The sequence below is a fragment of the Schistocerca gregaria genome, chromosome 6, assembly GCF_023897955.1.
Source record: "Schistocerca gregaria isolate iqSchGreg1 chromosome 6, iqSchGreg1.2, whole genome shotgun sequence".
Taxonomy (NCBI): domain Eukaryota; kingdom Metazoa; phylum Arthropoda; class Insecta; order Orthoptera; family Acrididae; genus Schistocerca; species Schistocerca gregaria.
Genome location: NC_064925.1, coordinates 91,441,171 through 91,466,885, shown reverse-complemented (window position 1 = coordinate 91,466,885; position 25,715 = coordinate 91,441,171).

Below are 25,715 nucleotides of genomic sequence, written 5' to 3'. Positions count from 1 at the left end.
CACTAAAAGAAAATACTTGTCGATTCCGCTCCCACATCAGGATATTACATCACATGTTGATCTAAAGTTCAAAATAGAAATTACTCTGAAATTCTTTGTCACCTCCAGACTGATGAAAATTTGTTTGCCAAACTATAACATGGCGAACTATGCGAAGCAGATGAACCTACAGACACGCTGCAGTTATACACTCAGAGACCAGACTTCTACATGCAGGCTCTACAGGAAGCGCTGGTTTCCCTCAATACTGTATCTCGGCCGTGCAGCATGGAACACGCCCATACATTTCTTCAGCCGCGAAACGCGTTTGTTTACAGCAAGACGAGTGTCCATAATAACAGTGCGGTGACGTCAGAAGTGCTATGGATCGTCAGCACAGTACCTTCCCTCGTTGTCATCAGAAGGGCGCGCCGAAAGCGGTGCGACCAACGACAACACTTCGCACACGAGTAGCACGATGTCGTCTTGTAACACGATTCTCACTTCGGCGAACAGCATTACGACGGGTATATCACTGTGTGGAAGCGCTGAGGAGGAAGAAAGTTACCAGACAGGGCTTGTCACTGCCGCACGAGCCAGCCCCTTCCGTCGAGGTACGGGTTGCCTTCGGGTGCGGGACGTGACCACTTCTGGTTTCCATAGCTGACAATTCCTACAGCAGCCATTTAATGTCTGACACGTTAAGGCGTGTGGCGACTGTTTTGACCAGGCTAAACTACTTTCGTCTCGCCACAACTGCGGGTTCTTTGATTGCTGTGGCAAGTGAATCAAACTAGTACAGACGAAATTTTAATTCACTTTATCACATAAATGAATAAAATATTTACCTGATGTTGATACACTTCTTTGCCACATTGTTGTTCTACAATTGACAACTGTCACAGAGCAGCAAAGCATCACTCGATCCACTTATTAACCGGCCGGAGTGGCCGAGCGGTTCTAGGTGCTTCAGTTTGGAACCGTGAGACCGCTACGGTCGCAGGTTCGAATCTTCCCTCGGGCATGGATGTGTGTGATGTTTTTAGGTTAGTTAGGATTAAGTAGTTCTAAGTTCTAGGGGACTGATGACCTCAGATGTTAAGTCCCATAGTGCTCAGAGCTATTCGAACCATTCCACTTAATAACGAACTGTTCTCCAGGAATACAAAATGCAACATTTAGAACACTACAAGTTCACCTGAAACTTTAACTCCTACACTCATCTCCAGCAAAAAGAGAGCACCTTGAACGACTAGAGATATGACGTTCATATTCACAGCATAGGTACATTATTATGTTCTGCAGAAATGATTAGCAATTCAGTCACCTCTGTTTAGTATGTGTCCTGTTGCCTAGTAGGCACTGGGTCCGCCATGTGTACTGATAACTTGTTCGATGTGTGATGGCATCGACATGTTTAAGGCGCTGTATAGCCATCCATGCTACATTCACCTCGTTCCAAAGTTCATATGTGATGGTTAGCATTGTGTCGCAGTGCTGCACCAGCCATTCCACCATGTCCCACACATGTTCAGTTGCCGACATGTCTAGTGATCTGGCGCATAAGTGCAGAGGCTGACACCCTGTCACACACAGATGGCACATGTTCGAGCAGCAACGTGTGGTCTTGCATTGTTTTGTTGGAAAAAGGCGTCTATACTCCGAACATCGAGAGAAGAGCTCTGGCAGCTCATTTGCCAAGGACTTCATATTCACAGCATAGGTGCATTATTATGTTCTGCACAAATGATTAGCAATTCAGTCACCTCTGTTTAGTATGTCTCCTGTTGCCTAGTAGGCACTGGGTCCGCCATGTGTATGAGAACTTGTTCGATGTGTGATGGCATCGACATGTTTAAGGCGCTGTATAGCCATCCATGCTACATTCACCTCGTTCCAAAGTTCATCTGTGATGGTTAGCATTGTGTCGCAGCGCTGCACCAGCCATTCCACCATGTCCCACACATGTTCAGTTGCCGACATGTCTAGTGATCTGGCGCATCAGGGCAGAGGCTGACATCCTGTCACACACAGATGGCACATGTTCGAGCAGCAACGTGTGGTCTTGCATTGTTTTGTTGGAAAACGGCGTCTATACCCCGTACATCGAGAGAAGAGCTCTGACAGCTGGCGGCGCATTTGCCAGTGTTCGACATGGACGGGCAGCGAACCAGGAGCGGTCGCCCAGCCCTACGGTAACACTGGGGCGTTGCCACAGTAATGTAATCAAAAGCTCACGATCTGATTGGCCGTCGTGGATGCGCGAAGCACGTGCACCAAGGCCGCGTAAACTGTCAGAGCTCTTCTCTCGCCGTACGCACTGTAGGCTGCTGTGCAGAAAGGGTATCGAAACAGGTCGCAGGATCCTATTTACCTAGGTCGCACCGAGCACAGTGGCCTGGACACGCGCCGACTGTGATTTTTGGTTGTACTCGAGAGCACCCCACACTAAAAGCACTCCAGTTGGTGATATATGCCTTGTGAAAATGCCGTCACTGTGATGTCACTACTCCTGTATGTGGCGAATCAAAATGTGGCCACTATTTTGAAACAAACAGGACCCGGATTGGTTCAAAATCAGTATCTGATGCCATTTCTGTCCCCAGTGACATTGTTCCGTATGGTATTTCTGCACATTCGTCAAAGGTAGACGAAGTGGACATGTAACTAATACCGTAATAGATGGCATGATCTGTCACGACTGATAATGTGTGATGTGTTACATTGTTCCACTGTTACGCCAAAGCCAGTCCGCAGTACCATTTCGTTAAGATGACGATCTTCACTGGAGGATGGTCTAGGTGATGCGACCTAACCCATCTAGTCGTGTTCTACGGCCTTCCGTGAAGCATACTGCACACACCTGTTGCACTGGTGAACACTTCATCCTACACGAGCAGCAATTTCCCTGATGGATGCATAACATTCTCTCATACCAATAACGAAAGCACTTTCAAACTCATTGATTTGACGGTACGAGTCGCACACACGTCTGCGAGGCATTCTGCACACCTGCTGAAGTCACACTGATCCATTACCTTCGGTTTAGAGTGACAACAAAGGCAGCAGGCACATTTTAACGGTACTGATATTGTCCGTGAATCCACTGGCCGACATGGTTCAAACGCTAATCATTTATGCAAACATGCTAATGTACGTGTCCTGTGAATATGAACGTCCTATCTCTAGGCGTTTAAGGTATTTTTATCTGAACATGAGTGTAATTAGTCCTACACTACAATATTGACTGCAGTAGCTGATGTCTCGAACTGAACTGAGCTCTTACAGGCTCGACACTATATTGACCTCCGGTGTGAGGCTGCTGCTGTCTTGAGAGGGGAGGCGTGTTCTTCAGGAGCGAATCCTATGCGTCATTGTGGATTGCAGTTAGCCCTCTCGAATCTCTGTGGTATCGATTCCTGTTGTCTAGTTTGGTGTGACCCACCATCTCTGGACGATACGACACCGACTATCTCAGTTCAGTTATACATTCCGACGTCGCAAGCAGAAAACAAAGAGATAGATAAAGTGTATAAGGATATGGAATGGTTAATTCAGTATATAAAGGAAGATGAAAGTCTAATAATCATGGGGTATTGGAGAGCAGTTATCAGTACGGAACAGAAGAGAGGGCAACAGTATAATATGGTCTAGGCAGTAGAAATGAGAGAGGAGAAAGACTGCTTGAGTTCTGCAATAAAATTTCGACGGTGATAGGGAATGCTCTGTTCAAGAATCGCAAGATGAGTAGAAATACTCGGAAAAGACCTGGAGAAACCGGAAGATTACACCAGGATTACATCATAATCAAACAGTCTCCGAAATCAGATAATGGATTCATAGGCGTGCTAATGGACAGATACAGACTAGGATCACAATTTAGTGACGATGAAGAGCAGACAGAGGTTTAAGAGAACGTTACACAGGAATGGTTGTGGAAGGAAGTGGGATTCTAAATTACTAAAGGATGATGAGACACGTTTGAAGTTCCGTAAGGATGTAGATAGTGTGATAAAGAATATCAACGGAAGTATGTTCAGATGGAGACGAGTGGTCATTTCTAAACAGGTTAATCACAGCCGACGAAGTCGGTACAACGAAGTCAACTCCGAAGAAACCTTAGGTAAACGAAGAAATACTTCAAATGGCGGACAAAGGAATAGTACAAAATCGTTTAGCGAAAGAGAATAATACAGAAATAATTAATCTTTAAGCAAGAAATAAATGGGGAAAGTAGGACAGCCAAAGCAAAATGGCTGCAGGAAAAATGCGAAGAAACAGAAAAGATTTGGTCGTCGGAAACATTTTATCAGCGTGTAGAAAAATCAAAACCTTCGCTGATATTAAAAGCAAGGGTGGTAACATAAGGGGGTGCAGTGGGAATTCCACTGTTGAACGCAGAGCAAAGAGCGGTTGGTGGGAAGAGTAGGCTACATTGAAAGTCTCTGTGAGCCTAGAACCTGTTTGATGGTAGAAGAAGAAATTAGGTCAGTGCGGATGACATAACGCATCCAGTATTAGAGTGCGAATTTAAAAGAGCTCTAGAAGTCTTGCATTTCAATAAATCAGAAGGAATTGATAATACTCCATCAGAATTTCTGAAAGCACAAGGGGAGATGGCAACCAAACGACTCTTCAGCTTGGTGTGTAGACTCAATGAGACTAGCGGTGTACCATCAGCCCACAGAAAAAATATGATTCATATAATTCCGCAGACAGCAAGGACACATAGCTGCGAAAATTGTTGCAGAATTTGTTTAACAACTCATCCACGCAAACTGGTGGAAAAAATGAAATACCGAGGAACGTAAAAGAAAATTGAGGATATGTTAGATGACGATCAGTTTGGCTTTAAGAAAGGTAAAGTAACAAGGAAGATAGTTTTGAATTTGTGCTCGATATTGGTACAAGGACTAAAGGAAAATAAGGACTCGCTAATAGGATTCGTCGATCTAGAAAAAGCGTTCGACACTGTAAGCAGGTGCAAGATGTTCAAAATTACAGAAAAGTAGAGGTAAGCTATAGGATGGGCGGAGTAATTTACTGTATGTACAAGAGCCAAGAGGGAATAATAACACTGTGAGACTAAGAATGAAGTGTTTGTATTAAGAAAGGGTATAAGAAAGGGATGCAGTCTTTAGCCCATTGTGTTCAACCTATACATACGAGAAGAAGTGACGGAAACAAAGGAAAGGTTCAAGAATGTAATTAAAATTTACTCTGAAGACATGTCAATGTTAAGATTCGCTGATATCATTGCTATTTTCATTGAAAGCGAAGAAGAATTAAAAGATCCACTTAATGGAATGAAAAGTCTAATGAGTACAGAATATGGAATCAGAGTAAATCGAAGTAAGACGAAAATAACAACTAGCTGTAATAAGAACAGCGAGAAACTTGTCGTTAGTACTAGGGATCACGGAGTAGTCGGAGTTAGGTCTTCTGCCTAGATACCAAATTAACGCATGATGAACGATGGGGGAGGAACATAAAAAACAGATCGGAACTTCAAGCGAACACTCCCGGCAAAGAGAAGTCTACTGGTATCAAGCGTAGCCCTTAATTTTAGGATGAAGTTTCTGAGATTATATGTTTGGAGCACAGAATTTTATGGTAACTAGCCGTGGGCAGTGGGAAAACCAGAACATAAGAGAATCGAAGGATTTGAGAAGTGGTGCTACAAAAGGATGTTGAAAATTGTATGGACTGATGAGGTGAGGAATGACGAGGTTCCCCGCAGAATCGAAAAGAAAGGAACATATTGAAAATGCGAGAAGAGGATAAATGATACCTGAAGTGTGTTGAGGCATCAGGGAATAACTTCTGTGCTAGTAGAGCGAGATGTACCGGTATATAAGCGAGGGAAGACAGAGGTTGAAATATATGCAGAAATTCGTGGCGGGCCTTCTTAAGGAAGTCAGAAAACTGACGAGTCAAATATTTTCGAGCAGCCTTTTCCTGGGTGACGGTGCATCCAGACATGACCATCGACCTGATATAACAAGAATCTGACCAGCCGACATGATTACATTGATCCATGGTCCAATGTGGATGATTCCGTTGCTACTTCAACCGCAATTACGTTGGGTCGACATGGATACACGTAGGGACACTTGCTGCGGCGCTCAATATTGAACAATGTGCGCTTGGGGAAGTGCCCCGAAACACTTGTGCCTCTTCACAGCATGGCATTCTGGCATCATATCTGCCACAGATCGCCACCTGTACACCTTTATAGAGCGCGTAGTTGTCCCAGTTCGCCGTTCTGTGATGGGGCGTGGTGGACGTCCGCCTGCTGGTGGTTTCACAGTCCTCCAAACACATTCCATGGTTGTTCACAACAGGAGCAAGCAAACGGTTGACATGATTGTTCCTGGGCACCAGGCCATAGCCTAACTATTCGCTCTTTATCAGTGCACATTAAGGATTTCCCCATTTGCGATCCTTGTCGCCGCTAAAGAGACAACCATTTCGTGTCTGCCAGGCAAGCAAACTTTTTTACCACGTGACTTGCCTTTGTTGCCATTTGGAGGCATTCGCTGTCAAGGTGGTCAGTCCTCATAACATTTCGGCTCATCACAATACAGTGGGTAAACGCTAAAACTGAATTAAAGGGACAAAGTACCTCTAATACCCGCCTTGTTAAACTGATCATTTTCAGTGTACGTTTCATCACGAAGTTTTGACAGTGAAACATCGAACCTTTTTTTCTCATCCAGTCAATGTATTTGCTAACAAACTGACACTTTAAAGAATGTAATTTAAAAAATGTTTTAATAATAACCTGTCGTTCGGGAACATTCCAAAACAAAGAAGGTTATGAGTTCCTTTACATCATAGCTATAGTAGTTTTGCTGTAATATCACTGACAGTTGCAGTGGACTGGGCGCAGCAGCTCCACGTACATACTGCAATCAGTCTTATGTTACGCGATTTTTAAACGTCTCTGTAGCAAAGCCTCAGTGTTCCCGGACCTCTTAGACGGGTATTGTTTTCGCCTGCAACCATTTTCACAACGTAGTTGCCATCAGTCAGAGATTAGCTTACGCCGATTCAACTATAGAAAGCCAAGAAACAGTCATTTCAGGCACATGTTCCGAGACAACTGACTGATACAAATTCATTTCTCTTGCATAAATGATACCAGATAAAAAGTACATTTGGACAGAAAAAAGCAAAGAAGTTACGGCAAACTGAGTAAAGTTTTGTGGAAGTTACAGATTGCTCTGATGTGGATCTGCAAGCAGCATGTAGTAACGAATTATACTTCTAAAATTTGGAGGAGAGCTTGGTACGTCTGTAATGGTAAATAAGGTTTTCCTTTGTGTTAACCCCTTTCCAATAGTATACATGCAATAGAAAACCCTAATCTTAATTTATATGCACTATTTTCTTTGTTCCTTGTCTTACAGACCTTCCTTATCTTTGGATGTTAACGATGGGATTTCTTTGCTCAGAAACAAAAAGCACGTGTGCTACGTTACTGTTATAGAAAACAACTCAATGCAGGACCAAAAACAGTGTAACCCTCAGCTTAAGCTCAAAGCCACGGAAAAAATGGTCCCTAGGCTTATGAATTCAAAATAGAAGTCATAGAGCAACAAGTGTGCGAGTCTCATTGTGCAGGCTGTCATTTAAACTCATATTTAGGACATTTAAGGAAGGATTTGTTTTAAAATGCTTTTACAGTAGCATAAGCATACTCCAAAACCACCTCATTCAGAAATAAAAAGAAAGTTCATATTTTCATCATTTTCAGGTTCTCTTCTGCCATTAACTGAAATGTGAGGTATACCATAGGAGCAGACTGGTTTCACTAAGTAGCCCGTAGATTGTCTCGACCTAAGGCTGCCTCAGAGTTCATCATTTGTGAGCGGCTTCTACCAGCGTTCTCCAACGGCGATTTCTATGTATTAAAAATTTTGAACTGGTTTAGTACCTGTTGATTTATCGCTACAATTTGACCACATTAAACTTTAATCTGAGAAAAGATGCTCTCGCTGCTTCTCACCACTCCTAAGGTAACAAACTTCAACAACGTGGACACCATTCTCGCACCTGCAGTCGCACCCGACTTTCGGCCTGCAGACGACGTGGGAAACTCGAGAAACACACCGTCTTCCACGAGATCCTTTTGGTAAACGAGCCGTTTGCGTCGCTTCGGGAGTCGGCCGCCGATTGAACGAGAACGATGAAAATTTAATCCCGCCTGAGGCAGCGGAGAGCTTTCGGCTATTCCGTACAGCTCGTGTGCTAAACCTGAGCCACGAGGCTCGCAAACGTCTTCTTACTTTAACAGCATTCACCCACAAGGACTCCTCGGTAATTGTGGGACACGAATTTGGCATTGATCTCCGTCTACGACTAATTTGATGTTTAGCTCGACGCGTCGAGATTTTTTATCAAATGGACAGTGAAGTTTCCTGGGTCGACTCATCTCTGTTGAGTACTAGTAAACATCCCAAACGCGATTCATTGAAGGATCATTCGCGGTTTTATGAAACGGTAACTGTTCATGGGTATCAGTTTTTTACGATGTGATATTTCATTATCTACGTATAATAAAATCATATTATTTTGCAGGGTCGTCCTGTGGAACTCGTAGATGCTATCTCAAAAACATGTTCTGGATATAGTTAGGGATGCAGAAGTTAGAAATTAAAACGTCATGCCTGATGTTGAAGTTTCACTGCATGAACAGCGAAAAATGCAGTAAGCCATTAACTTTTTTCTTTCGTTAATCATGGTGTACTCTCCGGAAGAAAACTTCGTAAGGTCCTTTGGCTGTCGCTGTGTACTCGCATTCTCTGCATGCTGTCAGTTAAGCTGCCTGAAGTTATATGGAGAGTATCTAACTTCAATAGTTGACTTATTGTAATAAACATTTAACGTAAGATTATCTTTGCACAAACAGACATAATATCTGATAAGATAGCCGCAATCAGTGATTTTACAATGTAACTTAACCCTCTTGATTGCAAAATCTGTATTCATATGACCGGTTTCGGTTCCTTTAGAACCATCTTCAGATCTGTAGCGATAATGATACTAATTTACTATTTCATAGTTGCAAGCCTTTTTCATCCTGTCTAATCAACATCAAGTGTACCAGAACGTACCTGATATTTCTGTTACCGGAGTAACCCGCCCAAATACTGCAATTTTCACATGCTGCGTCACGTAAAATTGGTTGGCAGAATTCACGCCATTTATATTAATTATAACACTATTACCGACAGGCGGCGTCTTGTAAATTTGTTACATTACATATGAACATACTGAATTCAGTAGAATTTATGATTAACTTTTATCTCTAAAATACTTAATTACAATCTGTAGATGTCAAGGTTAAAATCTGTACTTTTCAAAATTAAAGAACACAGTAAAATTATCATTTTCATACTATCTAAAAACAGAGGGCGTTTTCTATATCTATGGCGCAGGTGTAGACTTGTTTTCCTCCATGGTCTACGTGGCTCTCACTTACAATGAAAGAATTACAGATGAGATTCAAAGATGCCTTCGTAAATCCGACGTTAAAATATGCTGCCGAACAAATAACAATCTAAAATTGAGGCTCCGGCACAAAGTATGTAATAGTAGGAATAAATTTCAGGATTCAGGTGCATATAAGATCAAATGTGATGACTGCTGTAAACAATATATAGGGCAGACTGGTAGGAACTTCGAGACCAGATTCAGGGAGCACACCTACTCTCAAAACAAAACAGTGTTTGGGTCGCATATGGCTGCCTCAAAGCACTCAGTCACGAACAGTGAGCACAATTTAGACATCCTGCATAGAGCTCATAAGGGTCGTTTTCTTAACATTTTGGAAGAAATTGAAATATACATCCGCAAAAAGAAAGATCCAGATTTAATCCTCAACGAGCAAAGCGAATTCAGTCATAACGCCTATTTTAGTATTTATGACGACATACTGAGATGACAGCTGTTGCTTGTGGAGGTCCAGGCCGAGGGATGAGAGAGGTTGCGTGGTCGAGAAGCTGGAAGATGCGTGCAGCGCCTGGCGTCGTTGACGGGGCCCTCCTGCGCGGCCCTCTTACCCACGGCGATGGACGTCACACGACTGAGCGGATCGCGGCACAACACCGAAATGGCGGGAACTACGGAAGCAGACCATGGAGGAAAACAAGTCTAGACCAGCGCCATAGATATAGAAATCGCCCTATGTTTTTAGATCTTTTAAAGATGGTAATTTTACTGTGTTCTTTAATTTTGATCAGTACATATTTTAACCTTGACATCTACAGATTTTGATCAAGTAATTTGAGAGATAAAAGTTAATTAAAAAAATCTACTGAATACAGTATGTGCGTATGTAAAGTAACAAATGTACCAGACGCCTCCTGTCAGTAATAGTATTACAACTAACATTCTGCCAACCAATTTTACGTGGCGTAGCATGTGAAAGTTGATGTATTTGGACGGGTTACTCCTGTAACAGAAATATCAAGTACGTTCTAGTACACTTGATGTTGATTAGATAGGATGAAAAAGGCTTGCATTCATGAAACAGTAAATTAGTATCATTATCGTTACAGATCTGAAGATGGTTCTAAAGGAACTGAAACTGATCATATGAATAAACATTTTGCAATCAAGACGGATTAAGTTACATTTTAAGATTATCTGCTTAACGAGTAGATTTTTGCAGCATTTCTAATTTGTAAATTCAGTCAATAGTTGTATTAAATACTGAAAATAAAATTTATGTTTTCCCTGGAGCCCGCTTGGTAGGCAGCCTATAACAGGGTCCTTGGGACCCTTCAGTGACACAGATATACAACTTATGAACCTCTATGGACGGGCTGTTTATGAATCTCTACGGTGAGCGAGTGGAAAAGGTGTCATATTCATCACAACAACCAGCGTCTCACTATTGTAGATAGTTTTGTTATGCCGAAGAAATAGCAAATACGAAGAAAATTGTGTGTATGTGTGTGTGTGTGTGTGTAAATACATATTTTGTCATTATACGCTGCGATGTACGAAAATAGCAAATACTAAGAAAATTGCGTGTATGCGTGTGCCACTAGTTCGCAGTACGCATTTGGCCATTATATACCATGAGGTGCATAATATGTTACACCACTTTTGTTTCGTGAACGGTCCAGGACATCGAAACGAGCTTCTCGGTAAATAATCGTAACAGGAGGTACGTAATGTGATCAAAAGTATCGGGATACTTGGCTGAAAAGTCTTACAAGTTCGTGGCGCCGTCCATCGGTAATGCTAGAATTCAGTATGGTGTTGGCCCACCCTTAGCTTGATGACAGCTTCCACTCTCGCTGGCTTACGTTCCATCAGGTGCTGGAAGGTTTCTTGGGGAATGGCAGCCCATTCTTCACGGAGTGCTGCACTGAGGAGAGGCAACGATGTCAGTCAGTGAGGCCTGGCACGAAGTCGGAGTTACAAAACATCCCATAGGTGTTCTATAGCATTTAGGTCAGGACTCTGTGCAGACCAGTACGTTACAGGGATGTTATTGTCGTATAGCCACTCCGCCACAGGCCGTGCATTATAAACAGGAGATCGATCGTGTTGAAAGATGCAATCGCCATCCCCGAATTGATCTTCAAAAGTGAGGAGCGAGAAGGTGATTAAAACATCAATAGAGGCCTATGCTGTGATAGTGCCACGCAAAACAACGATGGGTGCAAGCCCCTCAATGAAAAACACGACAACGCCATAACACCACAGCCTCCAAATTTAACTCTTGGCACTACACACGCTGGCAGATGACATTGAAACCCTGCTACTTACATTTCCAATCTAGACTTTAATAATACAGTGGGAAGGCATTGTTAATCAGAATTCAGGGATAAGTTGTGACCTAAATGACAATAGATTTATTCAATCTAAACATAACAAGACATAAATAAAACTAAAGAAATGTCACACAAACCACTTTATTTGATAAAAGCTATGGCGGACAAAGTGATCAGCTGGCGATCAACACACGACACTAAGCGGAACACTAAACGCTTTATCAGACTTCATACACGTGTATCCGGGATATGACACAAAAACTACGCCACTGTAAAGCATCTATGTACTACCATCTCAAAGAGAATAATATGGTTCAAAAGGGCAGGGTCCTGAGAAACATATACAGGAGCCCTACGCTATTGCAGCAAGTACCTTACCTTCCTCCTGTCTGCTAACAACATGACCAAGGTGGAGCTACATCCCTCCATAATAGCTTGTTATCTCCCCTGGTGTGTCCACTTCAAAGCTTCCCAAGAACGGCCATAAACTTGCTAAAAGGCTCGTGTTTTCACAAATATGTTTTATAACAGAGTCTGGGCGTTTGTGGCCCTGTTCGACGGAAATTTGCAGAACGCTCACAGTTGTATTGTCGGCTTCCTGCCTAACAAGCGCCCGTCTTCTGCTTTACTGCTGGATATTGCAGCGGCGACTTCTCGGCGCTAGTCAGTCTACCTGGACGTGGCTGCCTCCCAACCAGCGCCAACCAAAGTGCCTGCACAATGAGACCGCGGAACTCGGCCGTCCGGAAATGTTTTTCCCAGGTTTCGCAGAAAAAAGACGCGCTTCTCTCGGCTTACCGTCTCCTTGCGAGCTTTTACTGCAGTCGTTTAAATTGGCACCCTTTTCCTTCGAACGCAGGTAAAGCTTACCATTATTCCTTCCCTAGAGCACGCAAGCAAGAGCATTAACTACTGCCCACAATCATCATGATGTATGAAGTCAAAATTACAATAAAGATGCTGAAGTGACACAACACCGAATTAGAAGTGAGAGTGCCCTGCAATCTCTGAACGTGCACCGGGCATTCACCATACCCACACCTTGCAATTGGATCGCCAGATTGTGTACCGTGATTCGTCACTCCACACTACGTTTTCCACTGTTCAATCGTCCAATGGTTACGCTCCTTACATCAAGCGAAGCGTTGTTTGTCATTTACCGACGTTATGTGTGGCTTATGAGCAGCTGCTCGACCATGAAATCCAAGTTTTCTCACCTACCCCCTAACTATCACAGTACTTGCAGTGGATCCTGATGCAGTTTGGAATTCCTGTGTGACGGTCTGGATTGACACCTGCCTATTACACATTACGACCCTCTTCAACTGGCGGTAGTCTGTCAGTCAACAGACGAGGTCAGCCTGTACGCTTTTCTGCTGTACGTGTCCCTTCACGTTTCAACTTTACTATCACATCGGAAACAGTGGACCTAGGCATGTTCTGGAGAGTGGAAATCTCGCGTGCAGACATATGACTCAAGTGACACCCAATCACCGGAACATGTTCGAAGTCCCTGAGTTCCGCTGAGCGCCCCATTCTGCTCTCTCACGATGTCCAATGACTACTGACGTCGCTTATAAGGAGTTTTTGGGCTGTCCAGACACTTTTGATCAAATAGTTCTTGTTTAATACTTATAACGCTTCTATCAACCGAGCATTAGAGCTACAGAATTTTGGTAGAACTATTTACCCCTCAACGGCATTCCAAAGCGATACTAAATAGCTAGAGGTGAGGACATAACTCCATTCACAAAAATCGCAGCTTATCTGTTTCTGTAGTGTACTGCAGGGCGTACAAGAAATACACATTATCGTAGTAGCATACAGCTGTCAATTTTTTTTATATATCGATAGTGACCAACATGACAGCCGTACTAGGCGGTGTTTATAGCCTTATAGCCGATTCCTGTCCACTTGGTTCTCAGTTTTAGCACCTTTGTTATATACTTTAGCGAATAGTTCCAACAGCTTTATCAATCGCAACATTAATCTTTTCTACTATAGCTTTCAGATGTCGTTAAAAAGTCCTCCTTCCACTACCTCGGTTGACACGATAGATAACAGGAATCAACATGTGACAAAATTATGTGCCCTCCACGTACTATCCGTGGAAAACCATGTTCGGTAGCGCATCGTTCAAGAAGTATAATGAGTACTGTCTATTGCGATTCACCCTGCGTATTATAATACAAAAGGGTACTGTTCTAAATGGTCTGATGTATCTCGGAGTAGCACGCAGTGGATATATTTCAGTCTCCATTTTCCACTCGTTTTCGCCATGGTTCTGTCTAATGCCGAGGAAGTTGTTCTCGGATGTTTCTGTTGACGACTTACTGTTTTCCTCTCTTATTATGAGGTAACATCACTTACCAGAAAGAAAAATGCGCCTATCATAACAAAAAATATGTCCTATGTAGTGTTAGGGATGTAAAAGAAGACGCTTAAATCAAAACTTCTTGACATATTCGTGCTTTCTTACTGTTGGAATTGGTACTCATGTCACGCAGCATAATGCATCGTCTGAAGTAAAATATCATCATCCATGATGTCATTCCCCCGAGGATCAAATCCACCCCCAGAAACTTTATTCCCCAGAAAAACCTTTGTAACTATTACATCTATGCTCTTCAGCCATATGATATTCTGTATTGATTACTATAGCTGGCCAAACTTCTGGATTTTGGATACTCGTTCGAAGACTTTAGAGTGTAAATTACAACATACAGGTATGTCTGCACCTTGCAGGTAAGGAAGCTCATTGCGGGGGAGGTAGCCGGATTCACTGCAAAATAGCTCGAATGTATTAAGCCGTTTTGATATAAGTGTCTATCAAGCTGCCAAATAAGTCGGAAAGCTAGCTCCATTATCTTGATTCTCTGATTCTGTCCGGAACTTATTCACATCTTTTACGCTACGTTAGGAGAAATTTTCATTCTCTCTTCCAAATTGACCCTAATTTTAACATTAGACTGCAGTAGCTTGTTTATCGAATTGGGCGACGACTGATCTGGTGTAGGTTTTTTTATTGTCTATAGGACCATGTTGTTCATATCGTGCTCACGGGTAGAGCTTTCACAAAAAAACAAGGTGACCATTAATTACATGTACCACATTACCTTCTTACAAGATTTGAACCGATTCGCGCGTAAAAAAACTCACAAAAGATGTTTTTTGCGCGTATTTGCACGTAAAATTCGAACGGTGCACATAAAAATGTTGCCATTAACTGAGCACTTATTTTAGCTCAGTTACAATCTTTTTCCAAAATAATTAATGGTTTCGCATAACTTTACTGTGCGTCAGCTCGAGTTCGTCGTTTACACCTTGCTTAATTTACTGTAACGTAGCTACAGTGAGACTGGTGTTAGAATGTCCATACAAACACAACAGTTTATACCTAGGGCTCTTAGTACGAATGTCAGTCGAGCATCAAGACGCCCTTCCCCGTTCCCCAATCCCAAAACACAATTTTGTGCCCGTCTTTATCAAGCAAATTTGTTATAGCGCCTCCGTATTATAACTATTACCTTGTGCGTCCGCTTAATCTTCATCATACCTTTGTAAAGCCACAGAGTTTTTGCACCGCACAAGATTTGCTTGAAAACAATACTCTGTTTTGAAGGCAGCTTCTCAGAATTTCTTGTCAAATCAAGGCCTGTGCTTGAGACTACGAGATCTCTTTGGGCGAGAAATCCCCTCTTTTGCCTGTGCTAATCTGTTTCTTACGTGCTGCTAGCGAAATGGGTTATGTTTTATTTTGCTTACAAGATAGCAGAATTCTTTCACTTCGTGTACAGTGTTTTCCCTCCAGCTGTCGTGTTTATCTCTGACCTCATTTCAGGTGCTCTCAGTCCCTATTCTGCGACCTGTGCGTGTGGTAAATGCACAATGTGTCTTCCTATAGTATTAACCTAATGTTCGCTTTTAGGGTCTCTGTTTCGCAAGCGTTCAGTTTGAATTGTGGCACGCCTCAGTGAAGTTGGCGTGCTTTGATGTGGGTAATTTTGCGTAACTGATGAAAGAGCCACACTGATAGCCACAGATTTATATTGATTCCACACAGGAATGAATTAAACCACAAATCACGATAGATATCGCAACGTGTACCTCACTTAGCACTGACAGTCTAGCTCTAATAGCGAAAAGTTTTACAATATCTGTCAAAAATGTTACTTCTCTGGCAATACGTCCACTCGAGAGAGGGAAAACCGGGAGACCCTTTACGCACGATAACTGTGGCTGCACTAATCGTAGGAGCGGTATTTACACTGATGGTAGGATTAGTGCATGCGTTACCTCATCCTATTCTAAATTCTGTTCCTAATTGAATCTGACATTACTTTAAGTGCAAGAGTGGCTGCGGTGTTAGATATGACTGTATCTCGCAACTGATCGCATAAGCTGCTAAACCTAAGGATTTACTGTGCCACGTGCTATAACAAAGAGATCATAGAAACTGCAATGAGTATCCTATCACATACAGGAAATAAAGCTGCTTCGATTGAATTTTAATTATTTCCTGAAAAAGTGTTTTTCAAAAGAAGCATTAGACGGCCTTGAAGCTGAGTTCCCAAATCCTGCGACGTCTTCACCGCTGGCTAACTGCACTGGCTCACCAACTGGTTATAGCCATTAGGTATGTCGTGTAGTGTTGATTTTCAGAAAACTGATTTACTGCTGAGCCAAAAATGGAAATAATGATCGATTTATAACCTTGTCAGTGACGACGATTTCTCGCTATATCATGCAAATCTGTGGTGCACTTTTAGACTTCTAACATCACTGTGAGAATTACGTACACGAAAATTAATACTGGCAGCACATGTATCGCCTCAAAGCTAGGGTATACGAGGTCAACACCTATATGAAAATATTTGTGTCTTCTTTTTCTTCTTCACTTCAGGGACTAGGCAATATGTTACTTCACATTTTACGAGCCTCTTCTTCCCTATATTCCGATGTCTCATTTTCCTGAAGGCTTGAACGTATGGCAGAATACAGAATTCTAGTCACTGTAAATATGTTCAAGATGTTGCCTTCATTTATCTTCATAATCCTCCACTTTATCGTCAAAGTTAGACATTCGTTTTGCTTGTCCTCTATTCTCATTTTTTACAAGATCCCTCCTTCAGCAACCTTTTATCGACCTTAAATATCTGATTCCCGCCGTTTGTATGCTGCTTTTATCTTTCTTGTTTTAAATCCAAGATTCACTGCCATAGAGCATGAAACACACCTTTGTAGTTTTGTAAAACTTAAATGTTGTCTTTCTTAATCTTATCACTAAAATTTTATTCAGACCTACATTTAGACGTACAGGCTGCAATTTATCGATTTTATTCTGAACGTCAGTCTCGTTATTTTCCGGCTGCGGTGGCCAAGCGGTTCTAGGCGCTTCAGTCCGGAACCGCGCGACTGCTATGGTCAAAGGTTCGAAGCCTGCCTCGGGCTTGTATAAGTGTGATGTCCTTAGGTTAGTTAGGTTTAAGCAGTTATGAGTTCTAGGGGACTGATGACCTCATATGCTCAGAGCCATTTGAACCATTTTTTCGTTATTTAAGTTAATATCGCACTCAAAGTATCTAAAAATGGAGACTTGTTCCAGCCAAGCAATGTAAGCTTTCACCAACGGGTGTCTTAGTTGGTGGTGAGTTTACCGGCCTGTATGACCGTGGTCCAAAAAGCTTTCCGGTTCCTGACGTTTCGTCCGGACTTTCGCTGGACATCTTCGGAGGTGCCCCCTAGCGATTTTGGGTCTTGCCGACTGACGAGACGGAAGTCGGAAGGCGATATAAATACTGTGTAAAATGGGCGTGATGTACTTCACACGTGATTAGCAGAGATAATCTTTGCGAGAGACAAAACGTAACGATCGATTGTCACCTGTCGAGGATAAAAACTGTCTATCGATTCTGCACTTCCACAGTCCATATATCACAAATTTCATGGCGTCTTCTTTTCTGTGAAAATTATCTCCGTGTTTATATATTTCTATTACTTCCTTTTATATCCGTGAATAACACTCTGTCATTGTAAATAAAATTTCGATTCCAGAAACCTACATACTCGAAATTTCATGGTTGAAGGCCATGCTCTGCTGTAAATGAATTTTCTGTTTTTTCTAGTCGGCTAAGACATTTACATTCTGTCAGTCTTGTATTCACGCTATTCTCAGTATATTCAGTGCAAACCTTTCCACAATTACACGGAGTCTTACACACGCAACAGGCCAACAAAGAAGGGTGGTTATCCCTAACAGATCGGGATCATCGGCAAATTTTCTTAGTTGGTCAAAACAAAGGTCTGTAAAATCTTCCCGATCTGATCACATACTTTCTTGACAAAGGGGAGGGAAGCCGTGTTCTTCCATCACTGTGATTAATCCATGTCCGTTGGCCTACTGTTATTTTCTCGCAGACCACTACTTTGTCTAAAGCCATTATTTTCTCTAAAACTTGCTTCACATGTCTTAAACTGGCGTCCACGTTCACCGGTATGCAAATTCTTTTGGCTCCGTCAAAAAGACTTTTAATGCTATCTGTCTTTTGTCTATGCTTGACTTTCCGAAAGACCACATAATAATTGGGTATTTTCGACAATGAGCCGTAACTTTTTCAGTGATGGATTTTTCAGTTGTAGCATCATCTTGTAGGCTTCGAACATCAGTAATACTGAAAGGAAGATAGAGACCAACAGCCCTACATTTCCGCTCTACAAAAAGCGAAAGAGCTCGAGAGGGGATAATTAGTAATTAACCTATTAAGCAAGATCATAAATTGTTTGAGGCTTGTTATAGTTAGCTGATACGTGTCAGTAATGCACAGTGAACTAAGAATTTTTGAAACATACAACCGTATACACTACTCGTATCACAAAATCTGAGAAGAATATTAGTACAGTGCAGTGGGACACAGTTTGTTACTACTTGTATACCTGCAACCAGAAGAAACAGCGGAGAGACCATAACAATGTGTGGAATGATAAACACGCTAACATAGTACATTTCTGGCTGAAGTACAGAGCGCTGAAAAGATATGGAGCTTTTCCGTACAATAAAATTTCTAGTCGACTTATCTGATGAGATGGAAAAGTGCGATAGTTGAATGTTGAACATATGTAAATGATGACAAATATACTTACGGTTCTATGGTCTAAAATGCAGATTACACTAACTGTGAGAGAGAAAGAGACATCGCAGACACGACTTTAAAACTTGATTGTTGAAGCCGTCGGAAGTTTGATGCGCGTCTTGACATTTTAGCCGTGTAGTAGTTCCTTCCATTAAATTTCAGGAAGGACGCCGCATGAAGATTATTTCTTCTTTTTCCAACATTTCAGCCGGCTATCTTCAGAGAGCGCCGACTGAAACTGCAGAACGCTATAGTACTACACTCCTTGAAATTGAAATAAGAACACCGTGAATTCATTGTCCCAGGAAGGGGAAACTTTGTTGACACATTCCTGGGGTCAGATGATCACACTGACAGAACCACAGGCACATAGACACAGGCAACAGAGCATGCACAATGTCGGCACTAGTACAGTGTATATCCACCTTTCGCAGCAATGCAGGCAGCTATTCTCCCATGGAGACGATCGTAGAGATGCTGGATGCAGTCCTGTGGAACGGCTTGCCATGCCATTTCCACCTGGCGCCTCAGTTGGACCAGCGTTCGTGCTGGACGTGCAGACCGCGTGAGACGACGCTTCATCCAGTCCCAAACATGCTAAATGGGGGACAGATCCGGAGATCTTGCTGGCCACGGTAGTTGACTTACACCTCCTAGAGCACGTTGGGTGGCACGGGATACATGCGGACGTGCATTGTCCTGTTGGAACAGCAAGTTCCCTTGCCGGTCTAGGAATGGTAGAACGATGGGTTCGATGACGGTTTGGATGTACCGTGCACTATTCAGTGTCCCCTCGACGATCACCAGTGGTTTACGGCCAGTGTAGGAGGTCGCTCCCCACACCGTGATGCCGGGTGTTGGCCCTGTGTGCCTCGGTCATATGCAGTCCTGATTGTGGCGCTCACCAGCACGGCGCCAAACACGCATACGACCATCATTGGCACCAAGCAGAAGCGACTCTCATCGCTGAAGACGACACGTCTCCATTCGTCCCTCCATTCACGCCTGTCGCGACACCACTGGAGGCGGGCTGCACGATGTTGGGGCGTGAGCGGAAGACGGCCTAACGGTTTGCGGGACCGTAGCCCAGCTTCGTGGAGACGGTTGCGAATGTACCTCGCCGATACCCCAGGAGCAACAGTGTCCCTAATTTGATGGGAAGTGGCGGTGCGGTCCCCTACGGCACTGCGTAGGATCCTACGGTCTTGGCGTGCATCCGTGCGTCGCTGCGGTCCGGTCCCAGGTCGACGGGCACGTGCACCTTCCGTCGACCACTGGCGACAACATCGATGTACTGTGGAGACCTCACGCCCCACGTCTTGAGCAATTCGGCGGTACGTCCACCCGGCCTCCCGCATGCCCACCATACGCCCTCGCTCAAAGTCCGTCAACTGCACATACGGTTCACGTCCACGCTGTCGCGGCATGCTACCAGTGTTAAAGACTGCGATGGAGCTCCGTATGCCACGGCAAACTGGCTGACACTGACGGCGGCGGTGCACAAATGCTGCGCAGCTAGCGCCTTTCGACGGCCAACACCGCGGTTCCTAGTGTGTCCGCTGTGCCGTGCGTGTGATCATTGCTTGTACAGCCCTCTCGCAGTGTCCGGAGCAAGTATGGTGGGTCTGACACACCGGTGTCAATGTGTTCTTTTTTCCATTTCCAGGAGTGTTTTTCGATAGCCATTAATTCAATTTGTGCGTACTCTTTACGGCCGATAATCGTCCCTGGACCTTTCCTTCCGTAATTCAAAGCAACGGAATAATTACCATAGTGTACGGCAATTTCAGTCACAACACCCTGAACTTGGAAGGAGGATATACTGTCAAAACGTTCGGAAGAGGAAAAAATAAATATCATGCGGTTGCGGTGACGAAACTTAACGGATAAACCGGGAAAGCTTGCTTTAAAAATGAAACGTACTGATACCAAAAACTAGTTTATGCGTTGAAAGGAAATATCTACAAGATAGTAGCAGCTTCCAAAACAGCAACACTACATACTCAAAAAGTTGGACTGTGTATTTCAGAGTCCTACCCTCCGAACAGTTTTGTACGTACGGTATAATCTACATAGAGCAAAACGCACTGTTTCATAGTGCAGATTGTATTGCTGCTTCAATAATGTTCCCTAAAATCTGACACCTATTATTTTCAAAATGAGTAGCCTGAAAGACTGACACACTCTGCTTTTCCAGTTAATGAGCTGCATTCATTTCTAATGAATATTGTCATGTGGACAAGAAACGCACGGTCAAGGACCAAAGATGTTTCACTTCCCTGATTCATGGCACGTAATCATTGACAGCGATCGGACAGTATGAGACTGACGTGTTATTACTGGGATCACATTTATATATTGGTCTCGTCTACTCTGTGTTCATTATTTGGAAAAAATACATGTAGTACTTACGGATTTCCAACATGCAGAATTAACTGCAGGAGAGTAACTTATGTTAACCAATGTAACATAGAAAGAGCCAAAGTTACACTCTTCATTTTTTATTATATTGATGGCCGGATTCGTCTTACCTAAACCCATTTTCAGATCATTCAGAATGAAAAAACAGTGTTTTCCGAAATGACTTGTAACCATATCACTATTAGACATAAACGTATAATGAAGTCAAGTTTTAGCCATGAAAACTAACAGAACAAACTAATGTTCGTTCTGTCACTGTTCCTGCATAAAACTTAACCTTTTTTTACGTATATGAATAAACGTGACATGGTTATATGCTATTTCAGAAAATACTGTTGTATGGGCCTTGATTATTTGAAAATGGGTTCAGGTAACCCGAAACCAGCCATCAATTAAATAAAAAGTGAATAGTGTAATTTCGGCTGTTTCTGTACCACACTGGTTAACACAAGTTGTGAGTCATCAATTTAATACAAACTGAGTATTGAAGCTTATAGTTCTTATAGTTCCAGGCCTACATCAGCATTGTATTGGAAATGGAATTTCATGCAGAGGGTGAGCAAAATGAAGCTGGATCAGAAAACATCTCATGCTCCTTAAGATAGGACACGTAGAGTACATCATCTACCCCAGGAGTGGATGATGTAAGATTGGTTGCGTATCTTATGGCGCTTGAAATATTTTCTGGAGCAGTTCATTTTGACTATTCTGTACAATGGGCTTCAGGTTTGACAGTATTCTCCATAACTACACTGAGCTAATCCGTTTATCTCTATACAATTGCTTTCCCAAAGCCCTATGATTTCCTTATGTGTTTCCGATCTCCATGCTTAGGTCCCGAGGTTTAAGCGATGTTGACCGGTTGCTGTGCCAACCTCCCACAACGACTTCCTTGTATACGGTTTCGTGGGGCGTGCCATTGTCAGTTTTGCGGCCTCAGTGTTCGCTAACTTTCATTCAAAGAACGGTTTAGTTGACCTGTAGGAGCTGATTTCAACCGTTTCCAGTGCATCCAACAAGGGATAACTCTGACATTTCCCGAGATGGGACGCCGGTGGTCTTTACAGAAATCGGACTCGATGACTGCTCATCCATTTTTTTTTCATAAACGCGTTTCTCTTTCGAATAAATCGAAAAGGAACCCTTTGCCGAAATGATAAAATTATTTCCTTACTATATTTAGCGGATTCTAATCAAATTTGGTGCCTATGGAGTATAGTCGCAGTTGTGCGACAGGAGTCGTGATGGTCTGTGAGAAAGTTCACAGCTCGTAGTAAACGACGGAAAGTCATCGAGTAAAACAGAAGTGGTAGTTTGCGTTGCCCAAGGAAGTGTTGCAGGCCATCTGTTATCCTTAAAGTATCTCAATGATTCAGGAGACAGTATGAGAGGCCCTCACAGATTGTTTGCAGATGATGCTGTCATTTACCGCCTAGTAAAGTCACCAGAAGATCAAAACCGATTGCATAATAGTTTAGACAAGATATCTGTCTCGTGCGAAAAATGCTAATTGACGCTAAATAGCCTAATGAAATCAGAATGAGATTTTTATTCTGCAGTGGAGTGTGCGCTGATATGAAACTTCCTGATAGTTTAAAACTGTGTGCCGGACGAAGACTCGAACTCGTGACCTTTGCCTTCCGCGGGCAAGTGCTCTACCATCTGAGCCACCAAAGCACGATGCACGCCCCGTCCTCACAGCTTTGGAAGGTAGGAGACGAGATACTGGCAGAAGTAAAGCTGTGAGGACAGGACGTGCGTCGTGCTTAGGTAGGTCAGATGGTAGAGCACTTGCCCTCGAAAGGCGAAGGTCCCGAGTTCGAGTCTCGGTCCGGCACACAGTTTCAATCTGACAGGAAATTTCAGCCTAATGAAATGTGAGAGATCATCCATGTTAGTACTAAAATGAATACTTTAAATTGCGGTTACACGATAAATCACATAGGCTGTCAATTACGAACAGCTGAAAATGGAATGATCGCATTGATAATGTTGTGCAGAAAACAACCATAAGAGTGCGTTTTACTGGCAAAGCGCTTAGAAGATGCAAAAGACCCGCTCTTGATCGTCTGCACTATGCTTGTCCGTACTCCAATAGAGTACTGCTGAGCGTTATGGGGTCCTTACCAGACACGACTAACAGAGGACATCGAAAAAGTTAAAAGAACGAAATAGGGAGGAGACTGACAGGTATGATACGCGAGAAGGGGTGGCAGTCATTGAAGCAAAGGCCTTTTTTGTTCCGACGAGACGATTTTACCAAATTTTTATCGACAAATTTCTCCGAAACTGTACTGTTTACGCTTGCACACATAGGGAGAAATTATAATCGTGATAACTGACAGAAATCGGAGCTTTGCACGGAAAGATTCAAGTGTTACATGTGAACTGCATAATAGTCACATAGCTGTACAGACAGACACTTTTCGACTGTGTAAGGTACTGAAGTTACAAATAAAAGAAGAGGCACTTTACGTCTATACGGAAAGCGCCTGGTACAGGACGTACAAACTAAAATGATTCTGCAACAGGAGAGAAATGATTCTGCCTCTCGTTAAACCCATCGCCTGAAATGGAAAAAAAGAGATTTCCTTGGGGTAGGGTCAGAAAAATGCGATACTTGCGTTGTGGCTAAACTTAAAGCAAGTATTTTTCGAAAGTTCGTTGATTTTTGCAGCGCAACTTACCTAGGATTGTCCAGAATTGCTTTGCCAAGTAAGGTTTAAAATCTGCATAATCGGGTCCTGCTGAAGTCATTCTATAGTGAAATATGTGTCCGTTGAACCGCTATTATGATTTTTCTAGGCAAGAAATTGTGACCAATCGACAAAGAATAAATTTTTAAGCGTAGGTTGTGCAGCCTGCTGCGACTACGTAACATTAGCATCATCCGTATGCAATGATATTTTTTCTCCGTTTGGCTGGTGTCTGTCAGTATTTGGCATCAAATTATACTCCAGTTGAGAAGGAATAATAAATGCTTAGTTTTGATCCGAATTTAAGTAAAATTCTTTTTGGGATCTGAGAAGAGTCTTACATTACCCCATTACGTAACGAATGTCGCGTACTCTTCTGTGTATCATACCTAGCATCGGCCAATATGTTTTAAGCCTGCGTTTCTCTAAGCCAGGTGAAAATGAAATAGTTAAAACAGCCGTTTTGTCATAAAGGATTCCTCACTCCACAGTCTTCTGTTCATATACTTTTCAAACACAATATGCAGTCGATGTCCAGATTAAAGAAACCTAGGCATCATTTACACAATGGGATGGTTGTAAAGCCGAAGGGTGCCATAAAAACACGTTTGCAGTGCCAAATATGCCACCACGCCGGCTCTAGGTTGATGCACACGGTTTGTTTTGTCGGTGGAAAAGCGCAGTGAGTTGTTGCATGGCAATGAGCAAGTAGTTGTTGATATAACAGGCTCTCTGCAAGCACTGCTATATGTGGAGGTCTTATTCGCGAACCAGAGCTCCAACAAAGCTAACATTATCACTGTAATTACAATGAAAAGAAAATCCCTAATTTTACGGTTTAACATACTGTCCATAACGAGTTGATTGGAGACGGGGTACAACCATGGTCTGAGGAAGGGGGAGGAAAGAAATTATCTGCTGCTTTTCAAAGGAAAAATTCGGGCATTCATCTTAAGCGGTTTATGGAGACCAGTGGAAACCTAGATCTAGTTGGATGGACACGGATTTGAAACGACGTTTCCCGGAGTGAATGTCTGAGGTGTTACCATTTTGGCACCTCTCTCAATCTACAAAACAAATGTGAGCCAAACGTCAAGCGCTTTATACAGTGTAACCTGTTGTAAGCACTTGGCAAGTCCGAGCGGTTCTAGGCGCTTCAGTCCGGAACCGAGCGACTGCTACGGTCGCAAGTTCGAATGCTGATTCGGGCATAGATGTGTGTCTGATGTCCTTAGTTTAGTTAGGTTTACGTAGTTCTAAGTTCTATGGGACTTATGACCTCGGCTGTTGAGTCCCATAGTGCATAGGAGACAGATAGCCTCCAAAGTGCTAAAAATAAAATAATAAAACAAAAAAGACTGAATTCCTTAAAAGTCGAGAAGAAACTGTATGAACCCAGGACCCCTCATTTACACGACCGCATAGCATCGTAGTGCAGTGGAATACTGACTGTTTAGCGTACACATCTATTTCGTATTCTACAAATCATGAAGTTTTCATAATTGTTAGAGTTTTTAGTTATTATACTTCATAGATTAACTGTAGGAGACACACACATCTCAAATATTTGGTTATATGTGTGGTTATATGTGTGCTAGGTGGTAGCCTTTAAATCGGCCGCGGTCCGTTAGTATACGTCGGACCCGCGTGTCGCCACTATCAGTGATTGCAGACCGAGCGTCGTCACACGTCTGGTC